This window comes from Triturus cristatus, chromosome 6, assembly GCF_964204655.1.
Source record: "Triturus cristatus chromosome 6, aTriCri1.1, whole genome shotgun sequence".
Classification (NCBI taxonomy): domain Eukaryota; kingdom Metazoa; phylum Chordata; class Amphibia; order Caudata; family Salamandridae; genus Triturus; species Triturus cristatus.
This window is the reverse complement of record NC_140589.1, coordinates 317,632,838-317,651,270: the sequence shown is the minus strand read 5'-3', so window position 1 is coordinate 317,651,270 and position 18,433 is coordinate 317,632,838. Positions and strand designations below refer to the sequence as shown.

The 18,433-nt window shown below is 43.3% G+C and overlaps 1 long non-coding RNA gene across 1 annotated transcript; it reads right to left on the bottom strand.

The window, feature by feature from the left end:
- Positions 1-596: 596 nt before the first annotated feature.
- Positions 597-6,313, bottom strand: LOC146816793 (uncharacterized). The gene is made up of 3 exons (XR_014962491.1): positions 5,688-6,313; positions 5,307-5,597; positions 597-1,173 (listed from the first exon to the last, which is right to left on the bottom strand). It is a non-coding gene; the product is annotated as an uncharacterized LOC146816793 (long non-coding RNA).
- Positions 6,314-18,433: the final 12,120 nt, after the last annotated feature.

Genomic DNA, 18,433 nt, shown 5'->3' with positions numbered 1-18,433 from the left:
ACAAAGTCAAAGACTATTTTTGTATTTCATTTCTTAATTGGTTCACTCTTTCTTTTACATCATACATTTTGAAATGTCAACATCAAAATGATTGTTTAGTCATGAATAATTTCAATGTAGGAAATATGTCCAACATTATTAAAAATGAGCAAAAATTACAAACAAACACAGCTCGATAACTAGTAGTTTATTATATTGGAAGTAATACATTTTTATAATTTTTTCTTCTACATTACAACTCATGCATAAACCAAATATGTAGTGCCCTTTTCTCATTTACAGTTCCAGACCTTGCCACCATGGAAGAATGGTTTATGATCAAATACATCAGATTAACTAGGCTAACTATTATTCATTTATGCCATCAGCTGAAGCCAGATCTCCTGGCCCACAATAGGAATCCCACATCACTAACACAAATAGTCTAAATAATATCAGACTTCCATTTAATGGCCACAGGATCATTCCAATACAGGGTTGCATTATCTGGTGCAATGTCACAAACAATTTCAAGTGTTGTGCTGCAAGAAGTTCGTTCTACAATGATAACACACATCAACCGCCTCCGACACTTAACACAAAATGAGGATTTTGCAAATGTGAAGGGAGATTAGTATGCTATGTGTTGACTTCCATAAGTGGTTAGAGCATTTTAAGCAGCAGATATTGGCTTGGTGCCAGCATTACACATAAAACATGTCTAGCGCAATCTTAAAAACTTCAATTCAACCACTGTGCAAATTGTCTTTGTACAAGATATGTGCAGACAAAGTCTGAGTGTGTCTTTCACAGGATCAACCCATGTTCCCTTTGTACTTTGCAACAGTAGCATTAAACTTCAAATGTATTTATTATTTATTTTTATTTATAAAGTTTTATATAGCGTGAACATGACCCTTGCGGGTATCAGAGCGCTTTACAATGATCATGGAGACATGTATAAAAAACATAACAACATCATCAAACATACACAAAGTGTGGTCATCTCTTCTAGAGAGCAGACCACAGGGTCCAGATGGACAGCAACCAGTAGAACAGAGCAAGAGTATAGTTTGCGAGAAGTAAGCATGCGTGCGGGCAAGGGATAGATCATGTTCTGGAGTATACTTCATACGTTCATCAGCATGGATTTGTTCATCAGTGTCATTTTGAATTCTTTCTTGAATGTCACAACTTTGAAATGTCCAAATGAAGATGACACAGTGAAGTGACATAATAAAAAATAAAATCAATTAGTTACATCATTTTCACATAACAAATGAATAATTTTGAGGACACATTTTCGAAGAACAATCAAAGATAAACAATGTAAAGGAAGAGAGTACTCAATGTGCCAAAACGTTAATCAACAAACATCTTTGCACTGTTTTTTCCTGAACTTGCCTTTCTAAAACCTTTCCAGCACAGACAGTCATCCTCATTAGATTAAAAGTTTGTTTAATATGTGTTGGACTTGGCCCTTTTTGCAGGGTCATCCTCGAACTTTTTGCCTTCCTCCTTTATTGTTTCTGACCTGTTTTTGTTGGTTTTAGGACTCTGGGCACTTTACTACTGCTGATCAGTGCTAAAGTGCATATGCTCTCTGTATAAAGTGTTATGGTAATTGGTAGTCCATAATTGGCATATTTGTTTTACTAGTAAAGTCCCTCGAAAAGTGCACTTTGTGTGCCAGGGCTAGTAATCCAAATGCTACTCGTGGGTCTGCAGCACTAATTGTGTCACCCACATAAGTAGGCCTCATTAGAGAACAAAGGCCTGCCACTGCAGTGCCTGCATGCAGTTTGCTAAGCTTGTTTTACGGACAAGTGCACCCACTTACCAGGGCTTGCCCTTCCCTTTTTATGCATATCAGACACCTCTCTGGGAGGCCCAAGGTACCCCACGGGCAGGGGGCACTGTATGTGAAAGGTAGGACATGTACTAAGGTGTGTACCATGTCCTGACAGTGAAATACTCTCCATTTCGTTTTTCACTGTTGCAAGGTCATCTTGCCCATAGGACAGAATAAGGGAGTCTGTGCAATATGTTTCCAGCATATCTTCCAATAGGTTTAAGATGGAGAGGTGAAGTTGAGTGTGCCTGAACTCACAATTTAATAACACATCTTTTTGTGAAGGTGGATTTTGAATTGTGTGTTTAGAAACCATGCTTTTAGAAGTGGCTGTTTTCTTTTGTTCCAACAATTCTGTGCGTCTTTGCTTGTTTGTGTATTGACTGTCCGGATTTTAATGTGCTAGGATCTGGGGAATGTCTTGACCCAGGGGAGGAGTAGGTGAGACAGCCACACATGACCTGCATCTGGAGTGTAGGGGGAGGAGTAGCCCCTGGAGGTGAAGAGGCCTGGGCTGCTGCCATAAAACAATGGCTCCATTTCCTGCTGAGTGATTAAGGACCCAGACCCCCACTATCAAAGGAAGAATGTGTCACTGGCAGGGAGACACCCAAAACTGGTTTGAACAGGGGTCAGTGCCCCCCGAACACAAAGACTTCAAAGACATTTAGAGGTATAACAATGAGAGCTGAAACCCCTGAACGTTGGACTGATCAAGACTGAAAAGGATTGAAACTACTTTGAGGTCAAGAGGAACCTCTGCCAAGGAAGAACGGCTGAAGAGACTGAAGAGAAGGACTGACCCTTGCTGTGTGTTCTAGGGCTGGCCTGCAGTTTGCTGCTTTAACTAAGTAGAGGCTAAGGGACTTTGCTGTGTGCCGTGTCCCTCTGCTTGAAAGGACTTTGCTGTGTGCTGTGTCCCGAAGTAACGTGTCCCCAAGGGTCCGAGGAGAGCTGGCTCCCTGTTGTGGAAACTCAGGAACATAAAAGTTTCCAAGTGGGTCTCAGGGACGCTGTGTGCGTGTGCTTCGTGCAGCCCGAGACATTCGTAAGTACTGCCCCGTGATCATGTGCACCCGGAGTCCAAGTGAGTCTCAGTGACGCTGTGTGCTTGTGCTTCGTGCAGCCTGAGACCTTCGTGAGGATTGCCCTGTGATCGTGTGCACCCGGAGTCCAAGTGAGTCTCAGCAACACTGTGTGCGTGTGCTTCGTGCAGCCTGAGACCTTCGTGAGGATTGCCCTGTGATCGTGCACACCCAGAGCTCAAGTGAATCTCAGCAACGCTGTGTGCGTTTGCCCTGTTGCAGCCTGAGACCTTCGTGAGGAATTGCCCCGTTACTGTGTGTCCCGTAGCATTCTGGTTCTCTGCTTCGATCGACAGCGTGACCAGAAGTGCTGCGATCGTCATTGCCATCAGCCCAGACCGGCATCCCCAGAGGAGCTGGGAGAAGTCACCCACGCCGGCCCGAGCCTGCCTTTGCCAAAGAGAGACCTCGAACCATCACCGTCGGGGGTCCGAGTTCACTGCCCAAGATCAACAAAGTCGCACCGGAGGCCTAAGCCGCAAGGAGAGGAGAGTGCAATCACACCTCCCAGGTAACGCTCAGCGAGTGAGCGTGTGTCGCCGTCTGGGGCGGGGTGCGGGCTACGAGAGAAACGCTCTCGGCCTTTCCCATCTCTGCAGCACAAGCCTCCACTCAAGTCCGTATCGCGGCCTGTATGTGCCGAGGAGTGGCTGTACCGGGGCCGGAGTGGGGAGCTGCACTTTTGTTTTCTATCATACACAGTGTTGGGGGCATATTTTGGCAGTAGCTGACCATGAGTCAGAAAAAGGAAGATCTCCCTTGGATCTCTATATACCAACAATCATTCAAACACATAAAACTTTTTTTAAAACAAATTGCAGGGCAAGAATCGGCTTCAATGAAACAAACAAACTGTACAAAAATTCATTTATTAAAATAATTCACAATAGTATCCCACCTAGCAAGCAGTTGTACATATCAGTTAAAAAACAGTTGGGAAATAATTTCACCAACATATAAACAAATTAAAATCAATTGGAGTTTAACATATGAAAAGGTGGCACACAATAAAACAAAGTACCAACAGTGTAAATCAATATCAATACGTTGATGCTTTAACAAAAAAAGAAAATCGGATAAAATCTATGACAATATGGGTTGTGTCGTATATGCAATGTAATCATATCTCTATTGGGATCACAACCGATGATTCTCTGATTTAGTGATTTTCTTTGTTGAGTGGGAATAATTTTCCCTCTCTGTTCTTCTTTTTCCCAATTCTTTTGTTTTTATGAATTATTCAATCATGTATTGATATTGATTTCCACTGTTGGTACTTTGTTTTATTGTGTGCCACCTTTTCATATGTTAAACTCCAATTGATTTTAATTTGTTTATATGTTGGTGAAATTATTTCCCAACTGTTTTTTAACTGATATGTACAACTGCTTGCTAGGTGGGATACTATTGTGAATTATTTTAATAAATGAATTTTTGTACAGTTTGTTTGTTTCATTGAAGCCGATTCTTGCCCTGCAATTTGTTTTAAAAAAAGTTTTATGTGTTTGAATGATTGTTGGTATATAGAGATCCAAGGGAGATCTTCCTTTTTCTGACTAACGGTCTTGCTTGGCACCCCTCTCCCTTGGTACAGGAGTCCCTCTCTCTCTGTTTGAAAAAAAGTAGCTGACCATGAGTCAGTAAGAGTTGCATAGAGACCGTCAAGAGTACCGCGATCTGTGCCGAAATACATTATTTTTGGATTACGAACTGCCTAATTGTTGCATTACGAAGTGCCTTATCTTTGCATTACGAACTGCCTGATTGTTGCATTACGAAGTGCATTATTTTTGCATTACGAACTGCCTGATTGTTGCATTATGAATTGCATTCTTTTTGCGTTATGAACTGCCTGATTGGTGCATTACGAATTGCCTGATTCTTGCATTACGAACTGCATAGCATTGCATTAGGACTACATTAGATCATCGAGAATTGCTCATTAATACTGCAAGAACCTACAAGTGCTTGCTGGCCTAATAACCCGGAAGGTGAAATATTACGAATACGCATATGTTGGATTTTTATCGTTTGGTCTCATCGTATATTTTCTTTATAAACATACAATTGTTTTTATGAGACTCGTGTGGTGTTCATTTGTGGTGTTATCACTGAGTTACTGAGAGCGTGGTTGCAAATACTTAACATATTTGGCTTGGAGATAAGCCTGGCTGCTCGTGCCAAGCTACCGAGGGGGTGACCAGGGGCTATCTAAGAAGGTGTCCTTCCTTTCCCTGACTTAGAAGCAATGGTCCCTATTTGGACTAAGGTACCTACCTCAGCCAACTAGAGACCCCCAGGTCTAACAATAAGTAATGTAATAAACTGTGAATATATTCTCACACTCATATGAGGAAGTACATCTTCATTTGACATTTCAATATCCTCACCCAGTGGCTTTTCATGGTCTCCATCCTCTGTCATGTATGGGATGTTCTGTTGCGAGGCTATGTTGTGTAACATGCAGCAGGCCATGATAATGTGGCACACCTCATCGTGTGAATAGAGGAGGGTTCCTCCAGCCTCATTCAGGCATTGAAATCTGGCCTTTAGGAGCCCAAAAGCCTACTCCACTGGCCCCCATGTTCTTCCATGGGCCTCATTGGAGCAGACTACCCCTGACGTTGTTGGATTCCTCAGCGGTGCCAACAACCATAGTCGGTTAAGATAAGCTGAGTCTACTATAAGGAAAAAGAAATCCCAAAAAGTTAACAATATTTTAGATCATTAAAGTTGAGATTAGCCAAACAATATATACAGATTGTACTTACCAACAAGCCAGGACCTCTCCGGTCTAAGTTGTGACATTTTCAGGGATATACTGCATTCTGTAGTACAAACGAATCGTGGGTTGATCCAGAAACGCACAGGCATGCTTGTGATGCACAAATCTGGTAAGCAGACAACTTGCACATTGATTGAATGGAAGTTCTTTTGATTGCAGTTGACTTGGTGTGTGGTGGCACTAAGGCAATACGTGTGTTATCAATTGCTCCAACCACATGTGGGAGGCAACCCAAAGCATACAAATCTCCCTTCACATTGGCAAAATCCGTGTTTCATGGAAACTGGATGAAGCTGTTGATGTGTCTCATCTTGAAAAGAACGTCTTGTAGCACACCACAAAAAGTTGGTTGTGACATTCCACCAGATACTGTCACATTGTACTGGAAAAATCCTGTGGCTGCAAAATACTGTCATGAGTTTGACTATTGGTGTTATTGCTGCAGTATTCCTATTGCGTGGCAGAAGATCTGGATCAAACTGATGCTATAAATCAAAACTTTTTTTTACTTATTTAATCTGAAATTTTTGATAATATTCCATTCTTCCATCGTGGCATGGTCTGGAAATGGTCTGAACACTTGAGGCTGTCGTCTTCTCACTCTCCCTGGGTTCATATGTCTGCATTTAAAATAGTAAGAATGTTTTGAATGTTTGCTAACTTTTTCTATAATAAAACACACATTTCATCTAGCTTCCAATAATTATACATTGTTAACATAATTATACAGAACATTAAAATGTTTTGTATGAAAAAAATGTTACATATGCATTGTTTTAAATGTGTAAATAATACATTTTAAATGTATTATTCACACATTCTTATTTTTATAACATTTTTGTTATCCAAAATTCCGTCAAACCTGGTATAAACAACACTGCACAAATATTGCATCTAACCACATTAAGGCACTAAATAACAAAGGTTTGGGAAAAAAACTCAACATTATCATTTTTTGAGTGGTGATGGCGCACTTAACATTCAGAAAAACATGATTGCACAATCTAAAATGTAAGCTGCTTGACCTCACTGTCAGGACATTTGCTATCAGATGGCAGAAGTTGACCGGGTAGTGGATATGAAACTCCACGACGGACACAGCTATAGACTAACATGTATGCTACCCATGTACGAAAGTCAATGGAATTGTCCATCTCCATTGATGATCATGTTCCTTTTGCTGCTGTTTCTGACCTCTGGGAGCCACTATGCCTGGGAAAGCAAAGGACAAGGTCACAGCCTTCTTGCCAGAGGAGCTGGAGTTGCTGGCTACGGAGGTCCTGTCCCTGTACAGCCAGCTGTATGGCTTATCAGAGAAACAGGTACATGTTGAAAATGAATATGTAATTCTGACAAACATATTTACTTTTTCAAAACACAGGCTAGAATGCATGTCCCCTTTAGTTCCTTATTGAAGGGTAGTGATTGAAGTGAAGTTGTAGTTCTTTTTAAATTAACTTAAACTATGATGGTGTGTATTTTAAAAAACGTCATAATTGAAGACCACGCTAACATTAGTATGTGTTGTGTATTTGATGCCATATATTTTATATGGTGTTTATTGCTATGCGTATATATGTAGATTTGGTATTTTCATGTAAATTCTACATGTATAAATATATAATATGTATATATTTTTTCAATTTGAAGTCAAATTGACATTAGCTATTTGTATTATCCCACAAATCACTCAGACTAGGTCAGGTTCTCGAACCAGTAGAGTGTGAGCTAACAGTACCTCCCAGACACCTTCAGAGTAGCTCACTGCCTTGAGTTAATTTTTAAAATAGCACGAGGTAATTTTTCGATTTAAAGATGAAGGGAAGGCTGAGAACCTTTTACATTATTATCAAATCAATTCAAGTTTATTGGTTCAGCTTTACAAAAAAGCCATACAATAAAATCATACAGTATGAATGCCAACAAAAACCCCCAAATTGTCAAATTGTCAGACACTCATGCCCAGTCACAGATCTAGGTTGAATCCATCATTGTTCTTTAGCGCACTTCACTACCCCAGTTCAGACCCAGCCATACGCAAATCAGTCTTGATCCTGTTCCTCATGGGAACAGTTCAGTCCAAACTGCCAAGCCAGGTCTTCCCTTGACCAGAAACAAGCATCCAGGGACTCGTTTCAGGGTAACACCCTTCAACCAGTGGGGCGGCGAAGTAAGATAAATAACGATGATGGATTTAACCGAAATCTAATATTTTCTGGGGGTGAGTGACTGAAAAGTTTCAGCTCTCTGCCCATCATTTTATTGTGCTTGAATTGTTCACTCTGAAGTACAATAGTACATGCGATTACCAAAGAATATTTCCATCCAGCGATATGCTAATAAAAAGGTCCATTTCCCATTTGATGCCCAAGATTTTCGCTGTTTTTGCCGGTAAACGTGGCGATCCCATTTCTACTGCCCACCATAGTCCAGCGGGGGAAGGGGATGCCTGACCGAAGAACAAGACCTCAGTCTTGTCCGCATTAAGTTTTAAGTTGTTATTATTCATCCAGCTCGAAATGCCGTTCAGTCACTCCTTAAATCTAGCAAAAGAATCAACAGTGTGATCCTTAAAAGAGAACACCAGCTGGGTGTTGTCCACATAGGAGACTGCTATCACGTCCCAAGATGCAATGAGAATGAAAAGTGGCACCAGATAGGTGTTGAAGAGCAATGGACTCAAGGCAGATGCACCCCGCACCACAGTGGCTTAGGTTCCGATTGATGGGGTTGGAGAAAGACCCTTTGCAAGCGGTCTTTAAGGTACAACTCGATCCAAGAGAGAACTACCCCGCAAGCCCAGTTGTTTGAGTCTGTCCAATAGGATTGGGTGTACAACCGTGTTGAAGGCTTAAGACAGATCTAAAAGTATGCCCCTGCGTCTACAGTCATTCTTACAGATTCTGCCACCTCCACTAGTGCTGTCTTGGTGCTATATCCCAACCAGAAACCGGACTGAGTGTCATGCAGGATGTCATGAGCTTCTATAAAGTTGGCGAGTTGGAATTGCACCTGTTTTTCCAGCATCTTTGCGGGTGCTGGCATTAATGAGATCGGGCGGTAGTTGCTAAGCTCTGTAGTGTCAGCGTTTGGCTTTTTTAGTAGGGGCAGTAGCAAAGCATGTTTCCAAATATCAGGGAAAATGCCGGTGGATAGCGAGGTATTCCAAATGTGATTTAAAACTGGGTTAATCACGTGAGCCAATGTCCTCGCTACCTTAGGGGGACGTGGATCCTCAGGAGAGCCAGACTTGCCTCTCTGGATTTCAGCCAGTGATTCTTGCAGAGAAATACGGAGAAATTCTGAGAGGGTGCCCTTGGCATTTAGGATTTCTTTGATATTGTGGCTCTACCGTCTCAGCCCCTGCCGTAAATGAGGCAAATACCTTCTGTATTTTTTCCTCGAAGAAATCCGATAACTTCAAGCACAGGGAGGGGGAAGGCTGTATATTTCCCTCCATCAAAGAAGGATTGGTAAAGGATCTGACTATCCTGAACATTTCTTTACCAAACTTTTCCACGCTCTTGATGCGCTTCACAAAGTATTCCCTTCTAGACTCCCTCATCAATTTGCGGAGCTTTTTCAAGGCTTCCTTATAAGCAAGTTTGGCGGCTGGAGTATAATATTACCTCCAGAGGCGCTCCAACCTTTAACACCTACTCCTTTACGCTCTGAGGTCAGCCGAGCACCAGGGGGCAGATTAATAAGCTACTTCAGTACTGACTGCATTTAATATTTTGATATTTGAAAAATACTTAAGTTACTTGAAATAAGTGTTACCATTGTGAAATGCCCAAAATAAGGGAACAGGCTTTCAGATTCAACAAATATTGGTACAACATTGCAGTAATAGTTAGCACACATGATTTGTATTTGAATTTTTATAAATACATATATTTCGGGTTTTTTGCATTGTACACTCACTCTACAAAGGTTTTTTTCCTTTATATCTTTTTGGGGATATAAGTTCACTATTCTAAACAACAAAAAAGAACCATATAGAGGTGTTAAACAGTTCCTGGAGTAAATGTAAAAGGGTTAATAGAAAAGATCATAAAGTATATAGGAGCAATATTGGGAATATGCAAATATTTGACCAAATGTTTTCTGAAGATGTTCCCTACATCCATGAGATAATGATAATAATGAATCAAAGTTTGAAAGCTTCGAAGCAGGTGAAATCTGAAAATTTGGAAAACATTTTGAAAAAAAAGTTAGTGATCAGTTCTATTTACACAGATACAATAAAACTTTTGTATATATCTTTTCAGCATCTTCAGGAGTATGTGAAAGGGATAGTAGCCACAAAGGTGGGGAAGCAGCTGGCCCCTGTGCTTTGAGTGGTGAGACCACAGGCACCGATCAACAAAGTGGCATGGAGGGTGAGTGGACTGGAGCAGAGGCCACCAACTCATCTACATCTTCGGAGGCCTCCACAAGCAACCAGTTCCTAGTGGTGACAGACCCTACAGGGCAACCAGTTCCTAATGGTGACAGACCCTACAGGAACCATACCACCTGCATCCTTGTCTGCCACCCAGACACCCATCTCCACCTTGCTCCTCCCAGGTGGCCAAACACCCCCCTAAAAGGGCAGGGGTCTCTTTTGCCACAGGCACCTCGCCCCCTGCCCCTCTCACCCCAGCTGCACTGTGAGACTATTGACCTCCTACACAGCATCTCTGTAGGCAAGACTGCACTACTGAATGGCATCCAGGGCCTCAGTTGCCAAATGCAACAAATGGTAGCATACCTGGAAGCCATTCATAGTGCTGTCTGAGCTGCATAGATCATTTGTAGGACTAGCCTCCTCACTGACCACAGCCTTCCAATCAGCCCAACCTTGTTCCCCAACTCAGGTCCCTTCCTCACCCCAGTTCCAAAATCCCAGCAATATCTTAAGCACACTCACTTCTTTGCAGTCACCTATTCCAACATACACAAGCAGCACACTCACACACACATAAACACAAACACCCAAGGAAACACAGGCAAACACCCAAACAACATAATGATGCTATTGATACTACACCCACAGGCACCACAACCACCACCAGACCCACAACCACAACAATCACTGCCACACCCACAAGCATTACTACCACCACCACACCCAAAAGCACCACAACCACCAGTACACCCACAACCACCACTACACCCTCAACCACCAGTACACCCACAACCCCCACTACACGCACAACCACCAGCACACCCAAAACCACCAGCACCACAACCACCATCATACCCCACAACCACCCCCACAACTACAAGTACACCCACGGCCACCAGCACCACACCCAGCAGCACACCCATACCCACAACCACCACCACAACCACCAGCACACTCACAAGCACCACAACCTGACAACAAACTCAACAGCAGACTCATCAAAATGCACACCTACATGCAAAGCAACACCAACCAAACATAAACGCACACACTCATGCAAATACAAAACATCTGAGAAATCACACACATACAAATATAAACCAGACCCACATGCCACTGCAAAACATACACCCACAAGCACCAAAACCACACCAACTACCACAACAGAAGACTCATCCAAATACATACCTACACACAAACCAACACCAACCAAACACAAGTGCACACACTCACCTGAATATAAAACACCAAAGAAACCACACAAATCCAAACATACACCAGACCCACATGCAATTGCAAAACATACATCCACAGGCACCACAACAACCACCTCAATAGCACACTTATCCAAAGCAACACCCTCACACACAAGCATACCTACACGTAAAATAACACCCACCAGGCACAGATGCACACACTCACCTGCACAACATACACCTGCCAGAAAACAAACACCTAAACATACACAACAGACCCACACGCAACTGCAAAACCAACAGACACATCACACACTGCAGCTCCCTACACCTCCCAAACCCAATCTTCTTCCACCACTCCTACTCATAAACCTCCTACTGAATTCATGTTTTACCTGTCCATAACCCCTGTCAAATCGAAACCCAACCCTCTGAAGAAAGACCCTTGAGGTGCCTGCTCTGTGCCCACTAGATGCCCCTTCCTGAGGAAGTTCCCGTTTGGCATTCTGCTTAGGAGGCAAGTTTGGGCAACACACCATTGACATATCTATGTGACATTTCTTTTTACTGTTTTATGTTTGGAAATAAAAATTATTGATTTGAGAGATGTCTTAATAAAAACATATATATGTTAATTTCACCAAGTTTGCCCTGAGATTATTTTTCATTTAGTATTCTTTCATTCCTAGAACTGTTAATGATTAAAATGCAATTTGCATATTTTAATTTAAAATTATGACAGAAAATGCAACAGTATTTTAGTTGTCTAATTTGTATGGTCCATACACTAGAAATACATGTATGTGATGGCATATACAATTTGGTGCAAGCATTCATCATGATGCTGGACACTTGCACCAACAAATAGATTAGTATTATTTTGTTTAAGAGTTAATACATATGTATTTATTTGTACTTTTTAAGTGATGATTATAAACACATATGCATTGCACCCTAAAATAATAATGACACAAGTAATATTTTAGGGACCCCCACGGCCAAAAAAGGCATTTTTTTTAAAAACATTGCAGGCTTCCGTGCTTCATTTCCTTTAGGCGCCCAATTGGGCCACGTCCGGGGAGCTATAAAAAATATTAATGCATGGACACGCACGGGCCCCCAGAGCCCCAAAGCCCGCCACCTCCCCAGTACCAAAACTTTGGAAATGCTGGGGACACGCAGCCCCCTCGCAGCGCCGGGGACCGCCACCTCCCCAGGGCTATTTGTACAAAATTGCATGAGGGCTCCAGTTATGTGAACTGCGGGGGGCACGTGTCCCCCACACTCCTGGGGACTACCACTTCCCTGGGGCTCTGATGGCAGTAATGCAAGGGGGGCTTCTGTCCCCCCATGTAGCCCCGGGGACCGCTACCTCCCCGAGGGTATGTTAAAAGATAATGTGTGGGGGGCTCCAGCACCCCACACAGCCCCACGGACCCCCACCTTCCTGGGTGCTATTTCAAAGACGGGAGGGGGGCCCCCTCCCGGAGCCATAAATGGCCCTGGAAACTGCCGCCCCCACTGCATTTTACTTGTAATCCACATGTACACATACCCTGTTTATTAGTCATTGCAGTTTTTATCTTCCTATCTGCATTACGTGGGTTCAGGCCAACTCTAAATTTCATTACCGCATTTCTAAGCTTAGGGTTAGGCATGGCCTCGATATAGGGGAACATATGATCGTTAGTCCACCGGTTTACCAAGAACTGGGTGGACGATTTGCTCCCCAAGTAACATAAATCTTCTTCTCGAGCCTTAGTGTTGATAATAGCACATAGCACCTGTTTGGGAATCTGCTGCCCTGCTTTCCATTGATCTGGTTCTAAGGAAAGTTTAGCACACAACTTATCTAACTTATGTCTAATTTGGGATGCCCAGTTAAGTTCACTTGCCTCTATTTCTCTTTTGCAAAGGTTTCCCTGGTTGTGGAGGACTTGTAGGCATGAGTGAGCACATTCTCGAATGGATGGGAGATAATGAGGCCTTATCGCAATTAAGGTGTCATGAGTTAGGCTATGCCAGGGGAAAGAAAGAGTGAATGTATGATGCAGGAAGAATCCGAGTTCTAAAGTTGAGGGTGAACATCCTTTCATATAAAAGTATTGACAGAGCCTAATCCTGTAAGGAAATGGGAGAGGGCTAAAAGAGTGAAATTTCGATCGTTGCTAACCTTAGCAAAGAAGTAGGGGCAAGTTTAGTGCATAACATAAAAGCGGCAGCCAAGTTTTCATGTGAGAGGAAGGATGGGTAATGATGGAGATGCCTAAGTAGGAAGCATTAAGCATTATTGCAAATGAAATGTGGGGTAGTAGGTCAAATACATTAAGAGATTAGTGGGGAGTTAGTCTTTAGGTAATATTGGAGAATTATGGATATCCTGATTATTAATAAAACTGCTTGTGTGGGCAGACCACTAAATGGTGCTTGATGCCTTGGTTTCTCTTCTCCTGAATTACATGTTTTAATATTTAAATAAAGGCACTGCCTACAACACGTGGCACAAACAGAAGAAACATCCAGAGGGCCCCACGCTAAGTTTCGGCCCTGGTCTCACACTAACTTCTGACAAACCTAAAAAGACCTCATCAGCTGGTCCAACTCCAACTTGCCAACACACATCGTTAACTTTGACGGTTCATTTCAGAGTGAGTCTGGTAGCTCACTTAAAGCGTTTATATACAGTAATTACCAGTGGTTAATTTGTAATAAAAGTAAGTGCTGGGTCTCTCATGAGGAGGCAGCTTGCACCAGCCCATTTCTCCTGTTAGCTCCACCTAAAACAGAACAATCTACTAACATCAAAATGGGTAGAGGATGTGGCGTAAGGGTCAGAGCTGCCGACTTCGGAGTTGGGGAACCAGGTTTGAGTCTCGCCATCAGTGCAAGAAGGGACACCTTCCTACACATAAACAATCCTCCCCTGCACGCAGACACCCTTGCACTCTTGTGCAAGGGGGCCTACATTGGCGCTAAGTTACTAAACCTAGCGCCATCGCAGGGGGAAACGCAAGGCTGCACCACATTCTTGTAAATATGGTGCAGCCTTGCGTTTAAGAAGTGGCGGAACATTTCTTTAGGACAAGGAGGCTAACAACACGCTCCACCACTTTCTTGTACATATCCCCCAAGTTCTAAATGTCTGTAGTGGTTTATGCAATAATACTCAGATTAGTACGAGTGGGTTAAAAAACATATCTACTTGAATTCTTCTTTCAGAAATACAAAATGGGACTGTAGGATGGATCAAACCAGTCCGGCTATGATAGGTCCCAAGTGACAGTGAGCTTTGTGAAGGCCCTAGGCACGGAGCTTAGGGCCCGGATACCTACTTCATGTGGACTCTGGTGTATGGTTTGTTCCCAGGGACACATGACCTAGGGGACCTCCAGGGCTGCTGGAGGCTCCTGGGCTGTTTTAAAGATGTTGTTCTATTTTCCAGAAACCGCCTGGTAGTAGGGAAAAAGGAGACATCGACCCTGGAGTGTCCTACGATGATCCACAGCCTCCTGCGTGACTACGCTACACCGGACGGATCAGATTAAGACGACGCAAAATGACGTGACAGGATGTACATTTACCCACAACATGGGCCTCAGAAACAGTTAAGGGACAAAATTGCTAAGAAAAATGAACTGAAAAATGTAATCTTATAGTAAAATGCCCCATGACCGCCAACCATGAATCAGTGAAGAGGTCAACACATGCTGCTTGACGCCTCGGACACTTAGGCCAGTAAGTATCTGATTGCAAGGATAAGCATTTAATAATCCACTCCCTGATGCTGCCCCGCCCGCCGCAGCTGATCAGTGTCGGTAAGCTGCCCGCGCCTGTGTCAGGTGACACAGCTCTGCACACAGCTCTGCAGCTCACAGATGCAGCATGAGCCACAACAGTGGCAGATTTACAATTCCAGGAAGACATCAACAGCCCCGCTTTCTTTACCAACACGAATAATTAACAGAGACAAGTAATGAAAGCAGACATCAGCTTCACACTCGCACAAACCTGATGACAGGTTATTGTGAAAAAAAACATCTATCAAGCATTTCCGATAAGATAAAAATAAAGACATTCAAAACAATTTTCAATCAGCGTCTCAGCTGGAATTAAATGCCGTCTGCAGCTCAGAATAACAATTTGCACTTGTATGCGAACGTGTCATTCTGGATTGAAAGGGATACAGATAGAGATGTCAATCTCTGCCTCGCTCGATTCTAATACAATTTCTCGTCGAAAAGATCAGAAGCGTCAAACTACCAGAACACAACCCTGCGACTCACAATGCAGCCAAAGATCACTGCAGCCGCAGGCGCATTAACCCGCAAGCCAACGTCCCGGCGTACAGTTCTTATCACCAATAACAGGGTCATATATTGTAGTTGTTGAGTATTCGAAACTTGGTGCTCGTACACCTTTCAGTAAAAGAGCCTGCTTACCTGTTGTTTTTCATTTGCAATGGCCATGGTGATGTTGACGATATGAATAATAATAAAAACTAAAATCCCAACCATCTTCATAATGTTGTTATACATGGCTTTACAGCGCATTGCCGTCTCGAAGCATCTTAAAGAACAGGTGCCACTCTTACCCAATAGGATGGTACTTCTTGTTGCATTGGTTTGTTATTAAATTTAAAATATATATTCAGCCCATGCTCACATGCTGAGTTCTTTTGTTGTGAGAGTACAAGGGAGGGAGGGTGAATTCCGATTTAGCATTCAGAATAATAAAGGTGCATTTGGAGAAAAAAAAATACTTTTGTTGTCGAACCGCAAGCCTCTGTCAGTAGAAGCCACCCCGATCTTTCCATAAATAACTCAGCAACTAAAGAACAAAAAAAAAAACGAGGGGGTGTAGGATGTTACGTCCTCGTGTCGAAGATGGTCTCGCTAACGCTAATCTCGCGTTAAAAGCTTTACCTTTAAAGAGGATTTCCTGTGAGTGCTGCTTCAGTCGGCTAGCTCTGCTCTGAATCAGCGGTAAATGCACTGGGGTTACAAGTGGGGGCTGCATGTAAACGGCGGAACAAATGATTCATGATTTCCGTGCCGACCTTGCCGGCCTCCGAGTGACCTTGTGGCAGGTGAGCTGTCATGTTCTCGAACATCAGTACGTACCGTGGAAACTGATGCCTCCCGCCCGCCCGCCGTCTGGGGGGAAGGGGCCTTGAGTGCGCGCGAGCCGGCCGGCGGTGGCAGGAAACGTATGCTGCTTGCTGAAAAAAAGATTTTTTCTCAAGGCCTGTGTGTGCTACTGAGATTTGAGAACGCGTCTTTAAATGAGCTAGGAATCCTTCGCGCTGTCTACTGTAATAGAGCATATTGCTTGTGTTTTTTTATTGATCGTTGTTTTATAAAGCGCCAGTTTAAACCAGCCGGGTTTCAGAGCGCTTTACATTTTGCGGTTGGATGCAGCTGGCGGTTACAAGTGATTTCGACACCAGATAATTATCGTCCTTATACATGTTGTTCGATAAAATACCAAAGGTTTGAAATGATATCGGTTTTAACATATTTGTTTAAACTAGCACAACCCTGCTTTTCCTCTTACTCCTTTTCTACACCTGTTACTCCCATAGATCCATGTGATCACCTCATGCCACTATTAGCATAAGAAAGGAGAATGAAAACATACAAAACATATCAACACAACAAAGGAACCTTAGGGCCTGATTACGAGTTCGGAGGTCCTTCGGACTGCCGAACCCGTGTTGGAGGTGCAGTGGCGGACCGTAACACTAGTGGCCCGACTGCCGTATTACAAGTACGGTGGTCGTAACATTTTAGGACTGCTGCAACCTGGCGGTGGCGCAGTGGTCTGGGGCAGTAATATGCTTAGCGGTGCCGCTGCAGCACCCCCAAGAATAGTCAGAGTTGCCCCACCGCATCCTTTTCTTGCAGTGAGCTTGCCACGAAAAGGCTGGCAGTGGGGAAACAACCCTGTTGCCCCTGTACATTGGGATGCAAGCATTCCCAATTCCTGCATGACATGGACTAAACAGTCCATGCCATGCAGAAACCTGCTTTGGCGTTCCCATTGCAGTGCCTTTTTCAAAGGCATTGCCATGGGAACGCCAAAGGACCTCACGCCAGACCAGGAGAAAACTCCTAAGCTGACGGCTGGCCTGCGGTCGAGTTTGGCGATGGTGGTGGCTTGCTGCCCTGCTTCCGCTTAACCAAAGTCACAATCGGCCCCTCAATCAGTACTGCCTGCATATCACAAACTATAAAGATACACGTCTATCCCTTAACCTTCATCATCCATCACATCGTCAAGCGACGCATCCCATAACCACACTTCAATGGTCATCACTAGCATGTTGTCATTGTGGATATGTGCTTCAGTACCCCCACATAAGTTTATGCATGAGCTACGATATCATACATGCAAATAATGCCATTTCTTTCTTCATATCTACATCTTCAGATTGCATCCCCTCTTAAAAAAACACTTCACACCATGGACAAGGTCTTCTAAGATTCTAATTGCAAAAAGCCATTGCAAATTGCACACCGACTATTTGTGATTTTATCCTGATTTTGTGAACCGACCTAAGTACTAATAGGTCAGTTCACAAGGTCAGGCTTCCCCACTGTCATACCTTGCATGCACACATTCTTTGCGTTTAAAACTAAGATTCATGATTCTCAGCCTGGGTGAGTGAAACAATTAGCCTACTTGCGTCGTCCATCAGAAGAAATCAAATGTTGAGACTGTGCTATGTCCGACGGATCCTTGCTGCATGTACTGTGTATCTGCCCAGCAATGACGGACTCACATAAAGTAATGGAATAAACTGGGAGTCCGAACCTTTCAGCAGAGCATCATAGCAGCATTAAACCCAGAAAGCAAGGCCTAAACATCTATTTGACAACATTTATTCACCTCACCTATAGAAGGGTCAGGCCCTCAAGCGGCCATTCAGGAAGTCCAGCCTGACAAATAACCAGCTGTTAAACCCATGCTTGACATCTCTTCAGAATGGTTACATAGAGATATATTGCTGCTAATTGTTTGAAGGCGTTTTAGACATTGGATTGGAACATACGTGTTAGACCTGTCAGCCCTAGGGTGGTCTTTCCCTGTATTTTGGCCCTTGCCTAATTTTTTCCACCCCCTTTTTCGTTGGCCTTAGGTCTCCGA